Source organism: Uloborus diversus, chromosome 2 (assembly GCF_026930045.1).
Source record: "Uloborus diversus isolate 005 chromosome 2, Udiv.v.3.1, whole genome shotgun sequence".
In the NCBI taxonomy this organism is placed as follows: Eukaryota; Metazoa; Arthropoda; class Arachnida; order Araneae; family Uloboridae; genus Uloborus; species Uloborus diversus.
This window is the reverse complement of record NC_072732.1, coordinates 57,690,771-57,704,894: the sequence shown is the minus strand read 5'-3', so window position 1 is coordinate 57,704,894 and position 14,124 is coordinate 57,690,771. Positions and strand designations below refer to the sequence as shown.

The 14,124-nt window shown below is 30.8% G+C and overlaps 1 protein-coding gene across 1 annotated transcript in view; it reads left to right on the top strand.

Annotated features, from left to right (window-relative positions):
• The window catches only part of LOC129217061 (SUMO-conjugating enzyme UBC9-B), a 48,706-nt gene that overhangs the window by 2,986 nt on the left and 31,596 nt on the right, over positions 1 to 14,124 (top strand). The gene's annotated exons all lie outside the window — the stretch shown is intronic.

Here is a 14,124-nt window from a genome sequence, read left to right as displayed (position 1 = left end):
ATTTTCCATCAAACATGCATATCAAGTCATAAATAAACTATCAAAATGTAAAAGGAAGAGCAAATATAGCTTTGATGTAAGCATAATAATTCAACGTTCACTGAGGTAGAAGGTAAATAAGTTGCCTTGCCGCTAGAGATGAGTTCGGGCTCATTTTTGACTTCCGGGTCCAGGGCTGGCAAGTTTCTGCCGGGGCGGTTTAAACCACTGGTAGAAACCGGTTAAAACCGGCATGGCAAAAACCACTTTCTACCACATTTGGAACTGATGTGATATACCCCACCCTTGGCGACTTTTTCCTGTTGGCGCCAAGAAAGCGTCGCCAGGAAAACGATGTATGACAACATATGTCATACATCGTTTTTTAGCGATGCTTTTTTTATGCCAACAGGAAAAAATCAGATAAAAAAACATGATCAAAGCACTTCAGAACACAATATATATAAAAACAACATAAAACTACAACAAAAAACATCACGAATATACGCTTTAAAAATACTAGAAACTAGAAAGGTTTTGTACACAAAGAACAATTACTAGAAAGTATTTAAAATGTTTAAATTAACAAATTACTATAACAGTTCACCAATTAAATATGTACCAATAGAAATAAAAGCTATTTTCCAACATGCATTTCATCGAACAAAAACTTTTCTCATACTCTGCTAAAAAAGAGCAAAGCGATTCAAATCGCGATGTTTAAAGCGGAAAACATCCCCAAAATCCATAACTATTTCAGCCAAAAAAGCGCTTAGTTACTCGAATTTCGATGTATGAAAAGTAGAAATGTCTCAACAAAACATCCTAAACATAAACAATACAAAAATACCATACATTTATTTGCTATACAGACATACTCTCAAAATACCAATTATATTTTACATAAAATAACACCTTTATATTTTTATAAAGTGCTGGAGTCAACTTTTTTCAGAAATTCAGTGCCTAAAGGTGGCACGTTAATAGAATATGTCTAAATAATTTGTGGCATCGATAAGAATTAACTTTTAGAACAAAATAACCGTACTATTTTTGTAAAATTAATTTACATACAGTAAAAATAAAGTTAAAAACTACAAGAACCCCTCAAGGATTTGTAAAAAACAAAGAATTTCGGAAGTGAGTGGTTTTTTTTTTGAATTCTAAAATAAAGAACTTACCTTTTTATGGTATAAATCCTCACACTCAGTCCAAAACAAAACATCATATGACAATGGCACGTTACAGATACACACCACGTTGGAGTGAACTTTTAATTAACGTTCAAGTTTAAAGAAACTGGCATTTTCTAATGTTTTTACTTCAAAACACAACTACTGAATCTAAACTAACACAAAATAAGCTTTCCTGTAAGGTATATTGCACGAAACAACACGTATCTCTCCTATGTGAAACAGAGTAAACAACCCAAGTAAACAAGTTCGAACAAGATTGCCTTCGCGTTGCCAAACACAGGTTAGTTTCACCAGGGATGCCATGCTTAAAAAATTATCGCCTCATTGGCGAGAAAAATATTTCAATTTTGTGCAAAAAATCGGATGTCGCAAAATGGGGGGGGGGTATATCACATCTGTACCCCAAATTTTCGGCAGAAACTGGCAAAAACTCTCAAAATGACAAAAAGAAAAAAAAACTTTTGACAGACAGTAGAAAATACATGGAAAAAATAATTGTTAACCAAAGCACAGTTTAATTTACAATATTATCACAATTCAGAATGAAATGTTACATTGTTTGGACCCTTCAGTTGCTTCATGAAAAAGGTGGTTCCAAAAATCTAAATACAGGGGTCTGTCCAGGATTTTTCACAGGGTCCGTTTTTTGTGAAAAATAAAATAATTTTGTGAAAAATCAAAAAATTTCGCAAAAATTTTTTTTTTTTTTTGTTAAAACGAAATTTTCGAATTTAGAGATGGCACAAACTGCATCAATTAAACTTAAAGTTGAGCGTTTTCCTCTTCTACGTCAAGAAAATCATTCTGAATTTTTTTTCTGATATTTGGCAGGGGGGGGGGGGCATCGCTCTTTCAAGTATCAATATTTATCTACCATTCTACATTATGTTGAATTATACTAGATATATTTCTGTACAGTACTTGAAATAATTGTAACAAAAATATAAATAAATAAAATAAAATTCAGAATAGGGTTCAGCATTCAACTTTTTGACCCAAGACACTCTTAAAAGGCAGAGAATTTCGTTTAAAACTTATAAATTCCGTGATTTTAACAAAAATAAAAAGATATTTCTATTGTTTACCTCTTAACAAAGCGTAATAATCATCAAAAATTCTAAAAATCGGATTCCCATAGCGGATGCAAAGAGATCGCAATTCTCAAAAGTGAAGGCATCAAAAGTATAAAAACGGCTCGTGAAATAAATATTTTTGATAAAATTATTTTAAAATTGCATTTTAGAGTCCTATGATAAACATTTCATTAATATCTGTGGACACAGTTGAAGCAAAAAAAAAAAAATAAATAAATAAAATAAAATAAACCATCTATTCAGCATTTTAATTTTTGACTTAATAACAGAAAATGGAATTTTGCTTTAAAAACTTGAGAGTTCTAACAGAAATAAAGACTTTTCATTTATTTGCATCCTAATAAAGCGAAATTAGCTTGAAAAAAGAACAAAATATGATTATCATATCGGATGTTAAAAGATTGCATTTTTCAAAATGTAGACATCTAAAGAAAAAAAACGGTAATTAAAATAGTTAGCATCGAAAAATCAAAACCCATATAATTTTCTCCCAAAATAACAATTAAACATCGCACCGCACCCACCGTAAAAACGCAAATATTGACAAGCTGGTAAAATGATGAGAATATTTTCTAATCAAGTCATTATAAAGGTTCAACGCCAAACGCTAAGTGGTGATAATTTTGAAGTTGGTAACCCTATCTGAAGCGATCATATTTTTTTCCTCACCCTTACTATCCCTTTGCAGTTCTAAGTTCATTTCGCAGATATATATTATTATTGTTCATTAAATCATGAGCGGAGGAAAAAGTGCTTACCAATGCCTTTTCAGAAAAGTTTACAACAACACCGTTGCTAATTAGCTGTGATAAAAACAAACAACCATTATATTTATTTGGCAGTACCAATTATTTATCGCTTGCAGGAGTATTCCAAGAGTGCCGATTTTTTTTTTCTTCAAAATTAGCCGATTTTGTTTAAGCTGATCCCTCTAATTTGACTTAAAAAAAGGTTCCAAAAATTATCGGTTTATACACAGAAATATGCGTTATTTTGCTTTCAGATCTGCTCTTGCAATAAACAATTTGTGACAGATCCGATCTTGTTTATCAGAATTTTGTGAAGGGTCCGTTTTGTTTGATCGGGATTTTGTGAAATGTCCGTTTTGGTTGATCGGATTTTTGTGAAGGGCCCGTTAACGGACCCAAATATCCTCTGGCCAGACCACTGAAATAGTTTCTCAATTTAATGTGCACGAATGAGAAACTTTAGAATATTCTTCAAAAAAAAGCTAGCAGGCAATGCATCAAGGAAAAAGCAATATTCATAAAACTTTCAAATTGTATATATTTTTTTAAACTGGTCCCATCATGTAGTAACTAGGGTAGTGGTAAAACTACCCTAGACTGGGAAAAATGAGTTTCGAGAAGTGGGGCCAATTTGTTTTGCAAAGCTGTAATATTAGGTACAAAATCTAGATTAATATTGGCAAGTAAAATTTGACTTCCTTCTGGAAGCACATGATAATTTCAATCACAAGCAATTTAGATGAAGCTTATTTGTGAGCAAATTACAAACAGTAAAGCCAGTTTAATTTTGTATGTCACTCCTCTATCTTAAGAATCCATAGGATTTTCGTCCTTTGTTAGATTAATCCAAATATTATTCGAGCATCAGCAATTGAAAAGTTCCCTTTCTGAACTAACTCATCAATTTGTTTGGAGATTGACGATTGATTGTCTTAGCTTGAGTCTGAGCCCGAAACCTATTTTCGGTTCTAGAGCCCGAACTTGGGCTGTCCGGCCAGGGCTGAGCCCGCCTCATCTCTACTAGCCGCCTATATCCAGGGTATCCGCGAGCATTGAAAGTTATGGATTTTGAGATATTGATCGTAATCAAGAATAGTCGGAGAAAGTCATGAAGCAAAATTCACTCAAAAGTCATGTAAATTCACAATTGATCATTGATTTTGTAGTTTAGAACATTCATACTTACTAAACTTTATTTGGTGTAAAATTTACCCACTTTAGTTGTTTCTTACATTTTACCCAAAGGTCTCAATTTTCTATGCATTTCAAAACCCTCTCTTGTGAAACCCACTCATCTAAAATTAATAAATGTTGTTGTTTGTGACTATCTATGTCACCCAGGGTTGGCAAGAACCCGGGTTTTTTTAAAAAAGCCCATAGACCCAGGGTTTTTTGGGTTTTTTAAATAAAATCCAAATAAAACTGGGTTTTTAAAAAGAAATTCGGTTTTTTTTTTGTCTTTTTTCAAGGAAAATATGGGTACCTGTTGCATATTGTAGCGTAAGAATATGGACAAAGCACAAAAATTGTCTTGGGGTAAAAAAACCTGGAAAATTCAGCATTTTCTGAAGAAAAGTATAAAAGACGATGAAACACAAGAATGGTGAAGTTTCACACTTTTTAGTTTCCGGTGATTAACAACAGTTAAGGCGAAAAAGTTACTTCTTGAGTGATAAAATCTATTGTTCATTTTTAATTACTACTTTTTTTTTTTGAATTTTACTTTATTGTATTTCATTTTGTTACACAAAACTACTGTAGAACCTCAAATAGTTTGAATCCTTTTTTACTGAATTCCAGCTTAATCAAGATATTTCTTTGAATTTTATGTTGCCTGTTATTCTATTTCTGTTTACAGAGTAAGAAATATTAAACTTTTTCGTAAGATAATGGAAATACTGTACATCCTATTCTGTTTTCTGTCCGACCGTTTGTAATGCCTGTTAATTTCTAAAAAATATACCTTGTTTATTCGAGATTTGTGATGTGTTGGTTCGCAGAAAATAATTCAAATGAAAGCCTTTTAGCTAGAGTAGTTTCCTCTGTACAATCTACAAATATTGAGCAAATCAGACAGGACAGGACTTAGTCAAGGTAATTCGATTTATTTATTGATCAGTTAAAGTAAAAAGGTAAATATACAGGGTGTTTCAAAATGAATAGCGGGGTTTTAACATGTCATAATATTTATTACACGAAACTTACAGCCACAAGTGATATATCAAATGAAAGAGAAACTCAAACAGTTTTACATAATAGCCTACAAGTGTTCAATGTGAGCATCACTCGGCACACGTCAAGACGATATGAGAGTTCTTCCCAAACTTTGATGAGTGTCTCATTAGTAATTGCTGCAACAGCTGTTTCAATCCTGTTCCTTAATTCGGGAAGGTCGGCTGGCAGTGGAGGCACATACACACAGTCCTTAATAAACCCCCAAAGATAGAAATCACACGGCGTTAGGTCGGGTGACGGTGGAGGCCCTGAGAAACAAGCCCTGTCATTAGGTCCCTTACGGCCAATCCAGCGGTCGGGTAAAGTTAGGTTAAGCCAATCGCGTACCTCATTATGCCAATGAGGCGGCGCACCATCTTGCTGAAAGATAAAACACAAAACGCTTTCTGTTCTTTAATCGCCATCTTTACTACAAGCGCTTTCTAGCGGATTGCAGCAGAAACATTCCACGCGCATTGCGCACTGATGCCAACAAACAAAACTGTTCGAGTTTCTCTTTCATTTGATATATCACTTGTGGCTGTAAGTTTGGTGTAATAAATATTATAACATGTTAAAACCCCGCTATTCATTTTGAAACACCCTGTATTTATTTACAATCTTTGAAGTATTTTTTTTAATGCCATTAAGAATTAAGAAATACTATTAAAGTTCAAAATTCATTTTTTATGTCCATTGTCTATGGTGAAGAACAAATAAAAAAGTTAAAACTGTAAAAATATTTGAATTAATAAATTTTTTATAAAATTTCTCAGAAAATTAAAAAAAACCCATTGTGTCCAATCCGGACAACCCTGATGTGTTACTCCTGGTGAACAACAGAAAACTGAGTTGAACCAGGTATTGATAGATTCGTAATTTTCCCGGCTAAATCTTTAGCTAGGTGTTAAATTATGCGACATTAATTTTCAGAGAAACTAATTAAAAACATAATTTTTCAACTCTGGAACTTCTTTCAGAATCCCTGTTAGCTGACTTACCCATCTAGCCAGGGTTCGAGAATATCATGATATTTTCGAAAATATCCGATATTTTGATATATCCTTTTCAACCAGCTTAAAGTCTTCAAAATAATTAATAAATCCTCAAATCACTCTTTATTTTCTTATATTTATGTTTAATATTTAACATTTTTATCAGTTTTAATGGTGTTAATTTAGCATTAGCTGTTATATTCATTTTTCTTCTGTCGGCTACTTTTACAGTTATATGATTCAGAAATAGAAAATATGCATTAATTGGTGCACAATCATAAGACATTTTATTTTTTTTCTGACCAATGTTTAATTTTTAATTAGGCACTTTTAATATGAATTAAAACTGTTACATTACTTACAGTTTTATGAAAGAAAAAGAAAGGAATATTATATTAGTTTGTTATATTAATGATGTATTAATACATCATAAAAATATAGTACATAACTTTTTGGTTATTTTTAATAAAAAATGAACAGTGATGCTATGATTAATTTTATTTTTGCATTGAAAATACCGTAGTTGAAAAAATATCAAAATATCATGATATTTTCAAAATAAATATCTGGTATTTAACAGCGAACCCTGCGTCTAGCCATTCACATTTTCCCCATAGGGAAGGCGAAAGTAACTCGCAGAAAGAGACGAATGAAGTGCGTTTTTGGATGCTCAAAGAAAAATAATTCAATGGATGCTTAAGTTAAGCGCATTTTAAAATTGGGGTGCTGCACAAACCTGCTGCAGGGAGCAGGGTTGGCAAAAATCCGGGTTTTTTTTAAAAAAGCCCATGGACCCAGGGTTTTTTGGGTTTTTTTAAATAAAACCCAAAAAAAACCCAACTAAAGCTGGGTTTTTTAAAAGAAATGTGGGTTTTTTTGTCTTTTTTTAGGGGAAAGGTGGGGTACTCGTAGCATATTGTAGCATAAGTATATGGACAAAGCACAAAAATTGTCTTGATAAAAAAAGCTGGAAAATTCAGCGTTTTCTGAAGAAAGGTATAAAAGACGACGAAACCCAAGAATGGTGAAGTTTCAGATTTTTTTAGTTTCCATGATTACCAACAGTTAAGGCAAAGTTACTTCTTGAGTGATAAAATCTATTGTTTATTTGTTTTTAATTTCGAATTTTTTTTTTTTTTTTTTTGTATTTTACTTTATTGTATTTCATTTTGTTCAGCAAAACTACTGTAAAACCTCAAGTAGTTTAAATCCCTTTTTATTGAATTCCAGCTTAATCAAGACATTTCTTTGAATTTTATGTTGCCTGTTTTTCTATTTCTGTGTACAGAGTAAGAAATATTAAACTTTTTCGTAAGATAATGAAAATACTGTACATCCTATTCCGTTTTCTGTCCGACCATTTGTAAAACCTGTTAATTTCTAAAAAATATACCTCGTTTATTCGAGTTTTGTGACGTGTTGGTTTGCAGAAAATAATTCACATGGGAGCCTTTTAGCTAAAGTAGTATCCTTTGTACAATCTGCAAATATTGAGAAAATCTGACGTGACAGGACTTAGTCAAGATAATTTGAAATCCTTATTGACCAGTTGAAGGAAAAAAGTTAAATATATTTATTTAAAATCTTTGAAGCATTTTTTAATGCCCTTAAGTTAAGAAATACTATTAAAGTTCAAAATTCATTTTTTATGTCCATTGCCTATTGTGAAGAAGAAATAAAAAAGTTTAAATTGTAAAAGTATTTAAATTAATTATTTTATAAAAAAAAGTTCTCAGAAAATTTTAAAAAACCCAAAAGTGGGCTAAATAATGGGTTTTTTTTAATGGGTTTTTTCAATAAAACCCATTGGGTCCAACTCAATTGGGTCCAATCCGGCCAACCCTGGCAGGGAGGTCAATGCTGCGCAGCAAGCTGCGGCTAAGAGGTGGAGAAGCCCCTAAAGTAGACATCTCCAAAGGTGGTGTACAACAGCCCACCGAAGGCTGCTTATTTAGCCGCCTTGGCGTCTAGTTTTTCTTTATTATCTGATTCTTATTTTTGGCCATTAATATTTTTGTGTTGGACATTATTTTGAACCCATTCTTTAATGTCTTATTATGTAGCTGTACTTCTAATTTTGTCACGCTTATTCGAAGATTTTAATTTATATCCTGTTCTAAAATTGTGGCGGAACATACACTATATCACCAAAATAATTGGGATATTCACAAAAATTCATTTTTATTCATATCTCTAGAAATAAGGAACTAATTGTTCTGTAACATTTCAGTTCAATTCATTTTATTTCAGTCAGGGAAATATTATATTTTTTTACGAATATGCATTTTACATGTAAAATAAAAGAAAAAAGAAATTACAAACAAAAATATATTTCACCCTGTCTAATTGAAAATCCCTGATTGAGTAGATGGGAGTAAAAGCTATAACAGTAGCCTGACTAGCTCCCACCATTCAGAAAAGAACTTAATTTTGGGCAAGTTTATAACATAAGATAGAATTAACAAAAAATAAATGCATAATCATACAAAGGACACATAAACACAAGTAATGCAATAAAGTACGTCTAATTTTATAATGGAACCAAGGTATACTATTACAAATATGCTACTTTATCCAAAAGTATAAAAGTTTTTAGCCTTTTCTTAAACAAATTTCGATTATTAATGGTTTTTAAACAATTGGGTAAGGTGTTCCACAATCTTGGTCCATAAGAGTTAATACCATTAAACAATAGATTTGTTTTTGCGTTAATAGGTATAATGTTTTCACTGTTTCTAGTGGGGTAATTATGAAACGATTCACGGATTGTTACTATTTCTAAATTCAAACCATTTATTACTAAATCATGCATAAAAATACCAACATATTTATAAATTTGTTCCACGGTCTTTAAAAAGCTTCTATTACTGCTACCCACAATATTATCTCTATTAATTATTCTGTGAAATCTTTTTAATAAAATATTTATTCTCTTTGGATTATTTTTAGTTGTTTGACCCCAAGTAAGAACACCATAATTGAGAACTGAATATATCAAAGAAAAATATAAAATGAACAGAGAACATCAGAAAGAAGGAAATTAGGCACAAAATTAATTAAACCTAAATTAAAAGAAATCTTTTTTGAGACAAACTCAATGTGATTGGCCCACCGCAAGTTATTTTGAAGATTTACCCCCAAAAAATTTATATTCTCAACATGTTGATAACTTTTTCCAATCAATTTTAGTTCAAAATTACCAATTTTTTTATTTTTCCAATAAAAAACAGTGAAATTAGTTTTCGTAATTAACAAATAATTTATTAGTTAAAAACCATGTCATGACTTACTTTAAAATTACCAGTCATTTATTATACAGTAGAAGACCGTTATAATGCACACCTTGGGACCAGAGCTTTTGCGTTATGCAGGTTTTTGCGTTATATAGATCATTTCACAAATTTTGAAACTAATATTCAGAATATATCTATATATTAGCACTTCAGAATGAGTTTTATCTGCAATGAGTATTTAAGCACCAATATTACCATTATTAGTTGTTCACAAATAAATATGTTTCACAATCAAAAGTAAGTGCATTATCCTGTACTTCTGGCTAGCTTCATGGTTTGCATAACAACTGCATTTCCAAGAGCCATTTGGTATTTTCTATTTACTGTAAGTACTAATTTTCCCTTAAAAGCTTTGAATTAAGATGGAAAGATGAGAAACTATTTCAAAATTTGATTTTCCTTACAACTTTAGTGCTTCCAAAGCAAAACAGAAAATTTTTTTAAACTTCAAAACATATTGTTTACTTCTGAAAAGTTGTGCATTTTATAGAGAATTGCGTTATATAGGTCGGCGTTATAACGGTCTTCTACTTATAAGGAAACTACATCTTTTTCTCTAGTAAAAACAGATGTATCTTCAGCATAAGACAGTATTAATGAGTTATTTGCAATAGAGAAAATATCGTTTAGAAAAATGATAAATAACAGTGGGCCCAAAATTGATCCTTGAGGAACACCATGAGTAACAGTAAGTAATTTCAATTTTGTATTTTTTAAATAAAGATTGTTTTCTATACCTTAAATAACTCTGGAACAATCACACAAAAAGTGCTCCAGTTGACATTTTTCCGTAAAAATTATTCATGCATTAGGTTTAATTAAATCACCCATCCTTCATCATAAATAGCTGGGACTAAGCTATAAATTTCAAAAATAGGTTTACTTACTATGTGGAGTTTATTTTTATATTTTTGTGGGAGTATTACTTACATTCTCAAATACAAGCATTTGTTTCAAAAATACAAATTTTACTTGAAGGTTTTTGGCTCATGATACGCAAGCTTCTCCGTCACCGCTTATCAAAATTTGGGGAATATTTGACGTCTTGCAAAAGAAACATAGTACTTAAATTTGAAGTTAAAATAATGGAAAATTAAAGTATGAAGGTTCAAAGCAATTAAATTTTCACTGCATATGAGCAAAAGATGCACATGGGCAATTTGTGACTTTCATAAAGTGAAACTCAAATAGATCCCTCCAACTCATAACAAAATACCAGTTCAATGTTTAAAAAATTTAGAAAGATGTCAGCTATCTAATGAGCCGAATTTCAATAATTCTTGATCTAAAAATTTGCTATTGCAAATTTGCAACATTTCTCTGCAATTGTTCTGTGTGATTCATGATAAAAACAGATTATTTCAGGGATGTAAATCTTCTGTGGATCCGCGAGTTTTCGCTTTTTTTTGAATTTTTTCCTTTTTCAGCTGCCGAGCATTTTCAAATGATCGATCGCGATCGCATTCTTCCCGTCAGGATTTTTTCTGTTTCAAATGTTCTTTCTAAGGTAGAAAGAAGAAAAGAACTTTGTTTCGTAGGTGGGGAGTTAAAAAGGCTTGAGAATGAAATAGAAAGCGTCAGCGTTTATGCATTTCGAAATCCGCTTCCATAACTCGCTCATTTTTGTCTACTATGCCATCCTATCACTTACGCCTTTATAACTTTTTGTAGACTATTATTTTCAACCCTTCTTGTATGTATTTTATTTTTTTGCAGAAGACTTGTACACTTATTGTTTTGCTACGCAAATACCCCCTCACCTCCCTTCTGCCCAAACCTTCCGATCAGGATTCTTGCTGAGGCACACGTTCTTTCTTGAGTGAAAAAAAGTAATGAACTTTTTGCTGTTGGTGAAAAGGGTGAAATAGGTGTGGAAATGCTGGAAAGTGGCGGTGGGTGCAATCATTAGATGTAGCTTTTAAAATCTGATTGCATCCACCTCTGTAACACTCCCTCATTTTTATCTGCTATGCCATTCTACTGCTTAGACATTTACACCTTTTTATAGACTATTATTTTCAACCCTCTCATACTTTATTAATTTTTTTTTTTTATGAAGACTGCCATGCCCGTTCAAAAATACTTATCCTATTCCATCCAAGTTAATTTAAGCCAACATCATTCTTAAAATCTAGTTTTAATGCTTATCAGGCTTACCAAAGACATAACTCTTGAAGATCTTAAAAAATTCTAATTTATTTTAATTATACTGTGCTATTTTATTATGTCAGACATGCAAATTTAGGAAATTGAAGATGTTTATATTCTCAAATCATGACATAGTGTTTAAAAGTTTATCAATTTAAAAACAATCATTTTTATGCTAGTGCTTAAAATGACCATCAAAGCTCAAAAAATTTGAGATTGGGTTTAGTTTTTTAATGATTTTTAACGAATGTACCAGCTGTTCCATAAAATTTCAAAATGCTCCTCAAATTGTTTCTTCAAGGTTAGCCACACTGATAATGTCATTTTGTAATTATGGTGTCCAATGATTCAGCTTGTATTAAGTGTTTAATTATATGGAAGTTTTATAGCACTAGATGTCACACTATAAAGTTTTAATTTCACCTAATTTGTGGACTATGGGAAATTGGAAGTAGTAAATGGAATTGATATTTGTTAAAATCTGAAATAAATACAAGCTTTTTTTATTTATTCATCTATTAGCATTTCTACTGCTAAAAAAATATAAAAAATATTTATCCATTAATATTTAAAAGACAGTATAGCATCGATATAATTTAACTAAATGTAAAAAAAAAATATATATATATATATATACAAATTTTAAGTCTCGCAATTTTTCCTCTTTTTTGACTTCGAGCTGTTTTTATCCCTGTTATTTACAAACGATCCCTCACAATTGGTCGCCTCTCCCAAGAATTATTAAAATTCGGCTCATTATATCCATGGTAACTTTCTCTGAATTTTTAAGATATTAAACTGGAATTTTACTATGAGTTAGGGAACCTAGTTGGGTTTTAAGCAGGGTTGGCAAGGTTTTGGACACTACGGTAAAAACCCTGGTTTTTACCGTCCTGTCCAAAACCCTTGTGTCCAAAACTGTCCGAAAGTGTCCAAAACTATATTTTTAGAAAAATTGAATTCTGTGATAAAACATTAAAAAAACAGAATAAAATGTAACAAAGTAATGTTTTATATTGAACATTTATTCAATGAGAACATTCAACCTATTTATGCAGCTGATTTTAATCTAGTTACATAGAAGTTGAATTCTTGATTAAAATTTGGATTAGTATGCATGAGTTAATTTTTTTTTTCAACATTAGTAACCAAATTTCTTTATGTTTATGCATGCCTGCAAATGAAAGCAGGGTAAACAAGTTCTGTTCAAAACCCTTGTGTCCAAAAGTGTCCAAAACCACTTTTTGAGAAACTATATTCTGTAAGAAAATATCAGAAACAGAACAAAATGTCTCTTTTTTTTTTCTTTCTATTTGACTATTTAATATATTTATTCATTGTGAACATTCAAGTATGAATATATATGTACTTATTTATGTGGCTGATTTTAATCTAGTTACATAGAAATTAAATAATTCCTTAAAAATTTCAATATGTATGCAGGAGTTTTTTTTTTCTTCTATAAACCAAATTTTTTGACATTTATGCACGTGTGCAAAAGAAAGTGTTCAAAATATAGTGCAATAATTGTCTTAAATGCAATAAATTACAATTTTTTATAATTACAGAATGTATTATATTAAAAATGTGCTATTCTTTTTTTAATTCATAAGTTTTAAAACAGAAGTGTTTAATCATCAATTTCTTGTTCTTTAATCTATGATTTAAAAAAATAATTTTTGTTAAAGCATCATGTAAAACGTATTTCCAAAAACCATTAAAAAAATTGTGTGTTTTTTTTTTGCACCTAAATACTGCACATTCCTTTGAGTTATAAATAGAACTGAAATTAGTTGTCTTGGTAGTGTTGTGAATTCCCTTTCATAACGCTACCGTTACACAAGGAAGTTTTTATGTAATTGTTACTGGCAATTTTTTTCAGTAAAATCATTTTGGAGAAAAATATTATCAAATACTCATTAATTAAACCTCATTAATATCTATATTTATGCATTACGAATAGTGCAGTGAATAATAATTGATTAGATTACACTGCTTTAGCTTTAGCATAGTTTTGGACAGTTAGACAGTTTCGGACACTTTTGGACAGTTGTAGACAGTTTTGGACGGTAAAAACCACCTGTCCTGTCCTAAACCAGTTTTGGACAGTCCAAAACCCAACCCTGGTTTTAAGTTATGAAAGTTATAAATTGCTATCTTTCTCGCATACACAGTGAAAAATTAATGTTTATATTTTATCAAATTTTCAACATTTTAATTTTAAATTTTGGCATTATATTTTTCTTATAAACAGTCAAGTTTTCTGGAAGTTTGGTAAGATTTGATGGAAAACTCTGCATTTTATAAGCTAAAAACTTGCGTGCGTAATTTTTATCTAAATAAAAATGCTTTTATCTTCTTGGGGGGGGGGGATATATGACTTATTATAAAAGTAAGTGGAAATATAAAAATGTTGACATAGTCCATAAAGTTATTTCTAAAATTTATAACTTATT